General features: G+C 42.5%; 1 protein-coding gene across 1 annotated transcript in view; it reads left to right on the top strand.

The window, feature by feature from the left end:
* The first annotated feature begins 625 nt into the window (after window positions 1-625).
* Window positions 626-8,237, top strand: part of ptprea (protein tyrosine phosphatase receptor type Ea) — a 28,476-nt gene continuing 20,864 nt past the window's right edge. Inside the window, exon 1 of the mRNA XM_028567117.1 lies at window positions 626-1,099. The gene's annotated coding sequence lies outside the window, so the exon portion shown is untranslated. The remainder of the gene's footprint in view (window positions 1,100-8,237) is intronic.

Here is an 8,237-nt window from a genome sequence, read left to right as displayed (position 1 = left end):
CTACCTGAACTCTCTACTACAGCTTATGCAAAGTATGCACCAGTATTTTCTCATACAAAAAGTTAAAAAGTAAAATAGTTAAACAAAAATTGACATATCTAACTCTCTGGGATCAAAGTAAATATGGTGGAAACTAGACAGGAAGAGGCTTTGTGTAAAACCCGGCTCCAAATCTGGGCTGATATGCATACTTTTGCCGTCAGTAGATTTAGAAATCAGGGGAACTTTTTTTTTTTTTTTTTTTTCTTCAAATGAGGCTCTCCTGGATACAAAGTGATGTGCACAAGGTGGTGTCTGCTAGATTTGGAAGACTAAATTGCATTATAGGCACTAAAATGATAACAACAAACATGAACTAATTTGACTCTCCTGACTAATTAAAATGTCATTTCTTCACCATAGTTACATTTTGTGTCCATCTGCATACCACCCCTGGGCACCTTCTTAGACGTTGTGCGTTCTTCACCATTCCTTTGCTGATGAGGAAAATGTTCATACTTTTCTTCTGAATTCTCTTCAAAGCCTGATGGTATCATTATGCGGGAAGGGTAACCTATAGAGGGTATATGTTTCATAATGCTATAGGGTGTCCTTACTACTTCACAGCCTTTTGCTTTGAGGAAGCTGTCCTCTACTTTTAACTGCACTCTTGTCTTCTTGCTACATAGTGTTTCTGCTCAAGACAGGAACTGTATTTTACCTTCCCTCTCCTCCAGCTTTCCCTCCTCATCTGTATCTCTGTCTTTGCTGTGTTGTTAATTGTCCAACATGCTCTCTGTTCTCTTGCTTTCTGTTGAAATAAAGGTGGTGAGCAGCGTCCCTTTAAGGCTAGCAGTGCCATGCTGGCTGCTGCTCGGTGAGCCCCTGGAAGTGAAGCGCTGAGACCCGTAACTCACCTCCGCCTGGATCCAGGGATCATCTCCCCTCACTGGGCTGTGTGAGCGGACCGCACTCCCCCACTCCCAGCTTCTGTCCAACCTCTCACTGCAGAAGACGACGACGACGATGACGACGATGTGACTACTGGACTCTGTCAGAACCATGTGAGCTGCTATTATGGATCTGAGAATCAGCATACATTGAATCAACACTCATCCAGGTAATTTTGAGTTTAGTCTTGGTCTCTAGGAACTCCCTTTGATTTGCATAGTTTTTCTTTTTTTTTTATAAAAAATATTTTTGGCCACTCAGTCACTTCCTCTATCTGGAAATTCATGGCTGGAGTTTGTTGCGTGTCAGCTGATTAAAAAAGACCAAGAAACAGGAAGTTGGACAGTAGTGTGAAATGGTAGTGAGAAAGAGGACTGCACAGTATAGTGTAACAGTAATAAAACTGTCATTAACTTGACTGTGCATGCTGCAGCTTATTCAAATCAGTGATAATGTTTGCGATATAAAATGGTATGATTTGTATTTATACTTTGTAAAGTACATCTGATTAGGTGTCTGTGAAATGGAGCTGCTTTTGGCTTTGTACTAAAATTCAATCAATTAGTTGGTTAAATGCATTGTCTTGCTCTCCAAAAAAAAAAAAAAAAAAAAGGCTTTATTAGTTTTCACTTTGAACCTCAACTTGAGTGCCTACATTTGTTGACATTATTAAGGCAGATTCTTCGAAGGTTTAAACGCATATTGTGACATTTAAGTGGCCAGTATAATTAGGGGCCCTTTCTTACACCCGGCGCAGCACAGCGCAAGGCCCGGCGCAAGTGTCTTTGTTAGTTTAATAACGACGCACTTGTCAATTTCCTGTCCAAAGCAAATGCACCTGCACCCATCTGTGCGTCCATGGGCGTGCTGGTCTTACAGGGAGGAGTGTTCAGGTGCATTATTGGCGTATTGCTATCTTGAGGCAGAGGAAAGTGATCGCGGCATTGACCAACAAAATCCTGGTCTAAAGTCAAGTTCATTGTTCTTTTAACGCCTGCTTCACCTCGTGGAGATTTGGAGACATAGTGCTCGTGCCATATATGATCTGCTTGTGCGCTTTCACTTCACGCACAAGCAGATCAGTTTCTTCTCCTGAAAATCTCTTGCTTATTTATAGTAGAACTGTGCATGTCACTCCCACAAGGCTGCATACCAGTGTTGGTGTTGATAGAATCAGAATTGACAAAGTTGTATTCATTTTACCGTTTTTTTTGGTTTTTTTTACATGATGCAAAGCAAAACATCCATCATAGCGGACCTTTATGGTCCAAGAGGCTTTTTTGTAGAGCACATCGAGACGCAAATGTGTGAGAAATTTCAAGTCAATTGGACTTACGGTGTGAGGGGTGTGGCCTTTCCAAAATCACTTATTTGATCGTTAATTATAGTACCACCATGTGGCCGATTGGGCCCGTAATTTCCAGTCATTGGGCCAAGTTTTGTGATTCTGGCTCATTCCAGCTCACGGCGATTTGGGCCGCGGCGGAAGACATGAATAATAATAATAATAATAATAATAATAATAATAATAATAATAATAATATTATTATTAAAACCGGAGCAAAAACAATAGGTTTCTACCCCCTCAGGGTTTGAACCCGAATAAAGGAGCATACAGTAGATGGAGGAGTGGAAAACAAAGCCCGAAGTCTAAGATGGAAGGAAAGAGAGAGGAGAGGAGACTGTTAAAATATGTGGCTAAGTCATTGTCTGAACACATGTGTCTGCGTGTGTACGTATCTTATCCAGGGTTTTTGTCAGGAGTGTGTAGCAGTCTCGCTCCCATTTCCGCTCTGGAGCAGAGCGGTACAGGAAGGCTGGCTGGTTGGCTGGCTGCACAGGAAAGGAAATGGTCTCTATCTAACAGCAGATGGAGGACAGCATGTGCTTACGCTGCAGAAACACACACACACATACACACAGGCGCGCATGCATGCAGTCCTACACACATAGGGAACAATGTACAACTGCAGTAGCTTTTTGTAGCTTTTATCAAGAGTGTGACCCAGATCGCACATCGCAATTGTCAGCAATGGAAAATCAGAAGTTCTAAGTGAATGCGGAAAATAGAGGACACACAGATGTTTCAAATGCACTTTTCAAATGTTTTCATAATAGCAAAGACATTTTCTTTTTGCTAGAAGGTTGTTTTACTCACTAAACCTTCTCTCCTTCTTAAAGCTCCCCCCACCCCCACCCCAACGTATTTATAGTTTACATACTGCAGTGCTGCAGTCCCCTGTAGCTCTTCAACCTTCCAATTTCCTTTCACCTCAGAAACACAGTGCTGGGTCAGAATGTATTTGCACACGGGCTTTTGCTTTCACTAGCATTGGAGTGTCGGCAGGGATTTGTTCACCATACTGAAAAAGTTCAGATTATATAATGTATGAAAATGACTTTCAAATACTGTCTAACCTTTTTTTCAGTAAAACCAATCTGTCAGGTCCTTCGGGCAAAAACAGTCAAATATTTGGATTTAGTCTCTTCAGTTTAGTTTTCTTTCTTGTCTCGGGGTTATTAGCAGAGCTGAGATGTTGACCCTTGTGTTATCTCTGTGGCCTGCAGGTCAAACACATTTGTCTGCTGTTGAGATTTAGTGATACCCAATGTGTCATCGCCTCCTCCTCTTCCTCTTGCCCCCTGCCTGGTGTGTATGCCCATGATTTCTGACGACCTGTCATGCCTCCATGCCTCTGTCAGGAGTTGTTAGTGGCTGGCCAGGACACTCCCTGCATGTCGGCCCGTCTCGCAGAGCTTTTGTCAGCAGCGCGTGAGGACTGGATGTTGCATTTCCTTTTTCCAAGAGGGCAGCGAGTTCTCCGAGAGGCCTTCGACGTAGAATAGCCATTTGCTCTCCATATGGTGTGGGTGTGTGTCCTTTCTCATTCGTGTTACAAGCCTTCTTAGGAGGGAGGACAATGAGGCTCACTATGGTTCCCAAGGCCCCACTGAATGACTCATATTCCTATAGAATTCAGGCAGAGACCAAACAACAGGGTTACACAATCTTAATCAGCAAAGTGCTGCTCATAATGTGCTCTGCAGGGGCCGTGATCCTGCAAAAGAGGATTGTGAAAAATGTGTTAGGTTGGGGTTTGGGTTTTTGGTAGCATAATTACTGTGCTACCACTTCCAGCTTCTCCTAGGAGGCAGGCTGCTGTTAGAATCAGCAATTGCTGTGAATATGGACTATGCCGTGAAAATACCAGTTATTCTACTCGTTTGTCAAACCTGTTCGCCGGGTGTGTGATAAGGGAGCATTAAATGGGCTGTTTTTCTGGAAGATGAAGTGTAGTACTGCGGTTTTGCTATGGAAACCGGAGCATTTTGACAGTAAAACTCATGCAGACAGTCTGGGGACATGTCATGAAACAGTCCTCGCATCCCTTTTTAAAGACTCTCATGAGGGTTTTATAGTCTGTGTCTGCACTGAGCAGACAGGTCTGCTCAATCTCTGCAGAGCAGCAGAGGAAGGCTCCTCATCCTCGCAGCGTGGGCCGTTCACTTATCCCTTCTGGTCCCACATCTCCTCTCCTCCTCTTTTCCTCCCCTCAGAATCAAGTGGCTTTTTGTTCTCCCGCAGCAGTGCTTATCACTTGTTTCTCCACCCCCCCCAGCCTTCTCTCAGGGAATGAAAGGATATTTTGGGGGATAGATCTTGTCTGTCCTGTGCAGATCCTGAAGTACTGTGGTTATCTCTGTCTCTCTGTGTTTGGAAATGGTGGTTGTATGCAAGATCCTCCCTCTTTCTCTGGGGGTTGGTTTTCTACGAGAGCCAGGTCTGTTTAGCTTCAGTCTCTGTGTCAGCGCAGATGTTAAATAAATTTCACGCCAGTAGAAAAACTTTGTGGATTGTCATCATTACAGGCACTGACAATGCGATTTATTATAATTCAATTGAGTGAAGTAGGGTTCTTTATCCCACAGGATTTCTCAATTGCATGTTATTTCTACGCTTAAATAACATGACATAAAAATTTGCCATACATTCTCAAGGGCGGCAGTCTGGTTGGTTGTAATGCTCTTTAAAACCAGGCGTCCCGGCGCCATCTGAGTCAGCTGTTACGATTCTGCATAGCACTACATTCTAATCTGTTTAATCCTTTTTTATTGACCATTAAAACTTTCTAAAAAGGACCTCTGATGGATTTATGGTCAGTTAAAGATGTGATTTACCCATAATGTGACCACCAGTCATCATTGTTTATTGTTTGAGATTAATTCTGATGTGTAAGCTTCTAATCAGAAAGGAAGTGGTTCCTGAATGGCTCATGTTTCTTCATTGATTCCTGTGAGTAAATGCAGGAGAAAAAAACTGAGAACTTTGAAGTGAAATTCTAGTAGGCCTATTTTCAGATTTTTTTTCCTTTTATGACTATTGGTGATGATGCAATTTCACTTACTTACATCCCACAGCCTCCTAGACTCAATACTGGTCAGTATTGTATTTCCCAAAAACTATTCCTTAAAATTTTACAGAAATAATTTCAAATACAAACCGTAGTTCCCTGGAGTATTTAAGATGATTTCTGTTGAATTTAAGCTTTTTTTTTTCAAGCTGTGGGAGGCTTGCGGCCTTGCCCTAATCAACTTCATTCTTGCCAGTTTTCCAAATATTGATAGTTATGACTACTAGTTATAATCATAAAACATGAGAATAACACACACCTTGACAAATACAAGATTTGCCCTTTAACCATTTGAAGAATGCAGGTTCAACATATACTTAGACCTCCAAAAAGGACCCTTGACTCATATTCAATAGCCTAAGACTAAGTTTACCACTGTATGTTACACTTTTATCCTCCTCTTAATGGCCTTACAAGTTGAGCAGCACATTTCCCATGCATCACCATGCTGACAGGTGCCCAGCTTTATATGCAATCCCTCCTTCTTCTCTTTCCCTGTACATGTCTCTTACACTAATATCTGTTCATAGCACAGAGCCAGTAATCACAGAGTGCTGGGTGATAATGAGAAGTGTCACAACGCCGCTTTCATCATTTCCAGCCTGCTGCCGCGCACCACGCTAGCTATCGACAGCTCTGATTCCAGGCCGTAATTGCTCTGCCTCTGAATAATTGAAAGAAGGGAGGAGGTACATCCCAGAGGTGTCAAGGTGGGAGAAAGATGAATGCCTCTGTGTTCAATCCTGTCAGGTCTGGAGGTGTAAGGAGACCCTCACAGGGAGATTGCCTCCACACATGATGGACCACTAGTAGAATGATTTCTGGCACGGTGGTCCTCAAACAGGCCCTGGCACATGTGTTTCCCATGGATCCCTGCTGAAGGGTTTGTGGATGTGTGGGTATGTGCGAGTCCACCATGTGTGTGTATTTCATGCCAAGAAGCCAGACAGTGTAGCTTAGCATGCCAATTCTTAGCAGATTTTGGGAAGAAATGTTTGCATGTAGTGTGTGTTTGTGCAGGGGTGTAAATCTGTAGATCAGAAGTGATTTAAAGACCTACTGGCTCCTTCACTGTGAAAGTGTGTGTACGATACACACACGACCGTGCGAACACACTGACTAAATGGCAATCAAACAGGCCGACCATGTGTAAGCTCACATGTGGTGTTTGCTAGTGCAGACGACCGACTGGAGTAAATATTTACTACCAGTTACGCTCTTGGTTTCCATGCCTTACCAGGATGTGACAGTAGATTCTAAATGCTATAAACACTGAAGTCATTAAGTTATACACCAAATAAGAGCTGCCCTCAAATGTTATGGCTGGAATGTTTTTTAAGAGGATTATCGATATTCGCTTCTCATCGAGCACCGTGTTATTTTTAACTAATGTGCAGCAGCTAAAAGGCTCTTATTTCCAGTGAGCACTACTCGAATGGCAGTGCTTTCAGGGTGAGACACAGTAGTTGCCATATCTCATTCAACAGGATGTTATGGCCTGAACCTGGCAACCAACCACAGCTTCTTCTTTTTTTTTCTTCTCTGGCAGGGGTAACATGGTTTCCTCTTTGTTTTTTTATTCAGTTTATGTTTATTTCCTGTAACACCAGCATACATAAGCACATATGCATTTTCTCACACATTCAGCTGAGATCTCCCTGGGAGATGGTACATTTGTTCCAATAGAGGTGGAGAGCTGACACTGCAGAGCGGAGCCGGCGCGTCTCAAAAGTCATTACCACTGCCACAGCGTCTGGGCGCCTTGGGAAGGAGGTAGGAATTGATTAATGGCAATGCCAGGAGCGCAGAAGGGGAGGAGCCCAGATTGGCAAAAGAGCAGCGCTGCAGAGTTTTCACTGTAAAATGGTGCTATAGATAGTGCTAGTATAGGATGTGACACAGTACTACAATTACTCCTGATGATTATAATACTTATCTTTACGCATCTAAGTTGGATCTTCAGTAAAGAGAATTAAGTTCATCGAAGGATTTTAAAATTCCAGACTGACATGTTGAAACATTTTTGGACAGTGTTGGGCAAGTTACTTTAAAAATGTAATCAATTACTGAACGTATCACTTATCAGCAAAACTTCAAAGCCTCCATACCCACGTGTTGGATCCACTGTCATCATTTCAGCAAGTCAAGTAGTCATGCATATACATCTAAGTATTGTATAAACTTTCAAATTGTTAACATAAATGACATCAACATGAACAATTTACTAAGCACCAATACATGCTTAATTGTCTTCTACAACTAGTGTTTTTGACTGCGGCCAGGTGTGGTTAACATTATACCAAACGCTCCCCTTCCCACTGTTTTTTCCAATTATCACTATTGTTCCGGAGCTGTTAACTCAGACAAAAAGTTTGGATTGACATCAGGTTCTCAGTGTATGTCTGTATGCTGGGTTTTCTTTTTAAATTCTTGACAAAGCCAACGTGTTTAACATCCCACAGGTGCCACGTTGATGGCAGTACTGCTGGTCAGGTTACTATGGGAACACATTGTGAAGAACAGTGGTATCTACATTTTCCACAGTGTACTTTTTGAAAATCTTAGAATGAATAATGTTTCACAAGTGGAGACAGATGGCTCCTTTAGTTTCATTTTTAAATGTAAAAATCTATGCATGGACTACATTGTGTCAGGTTATGGATGTAATCTGCAGCAATAGGTGGATAAGTTTAGGAAGAGCAACACTGATCACCTTGTCCAACTAGGTTACATTGCATGGGGAGCAGTCTCACATCTGTGTGAGCAGATGGACACCCTAGCTTCATTTTCTCAGTCAAGACTGTGAATGTAGTGCACTGTCCTTTAAATAGCTAACCCGGCCCAGGTTTACACACTGAGGCTCCCCAAAGGCAGAGAGCACAGAGACAGAGAGAC

This window comes from Perca flavescens, chromosome 21 (assembly GCF_004354835.1).
Source record: "Perca flavescens isolate YP-PL-M2 chromosome 21, PFLA_1.0, whole genome shotgun sequence".
Classification (NCBI taxonomy): Eukaryota; Metazoa; Chordata; class Actinopteri; order Perciformes; family Percidae; genus Perca; species Perca flavescens.
The sequence above is the reverse complement of the archived record's forward strand: the minus strand, read 5'-3'. Positions and strand labels throughout refer to the sequence as shown.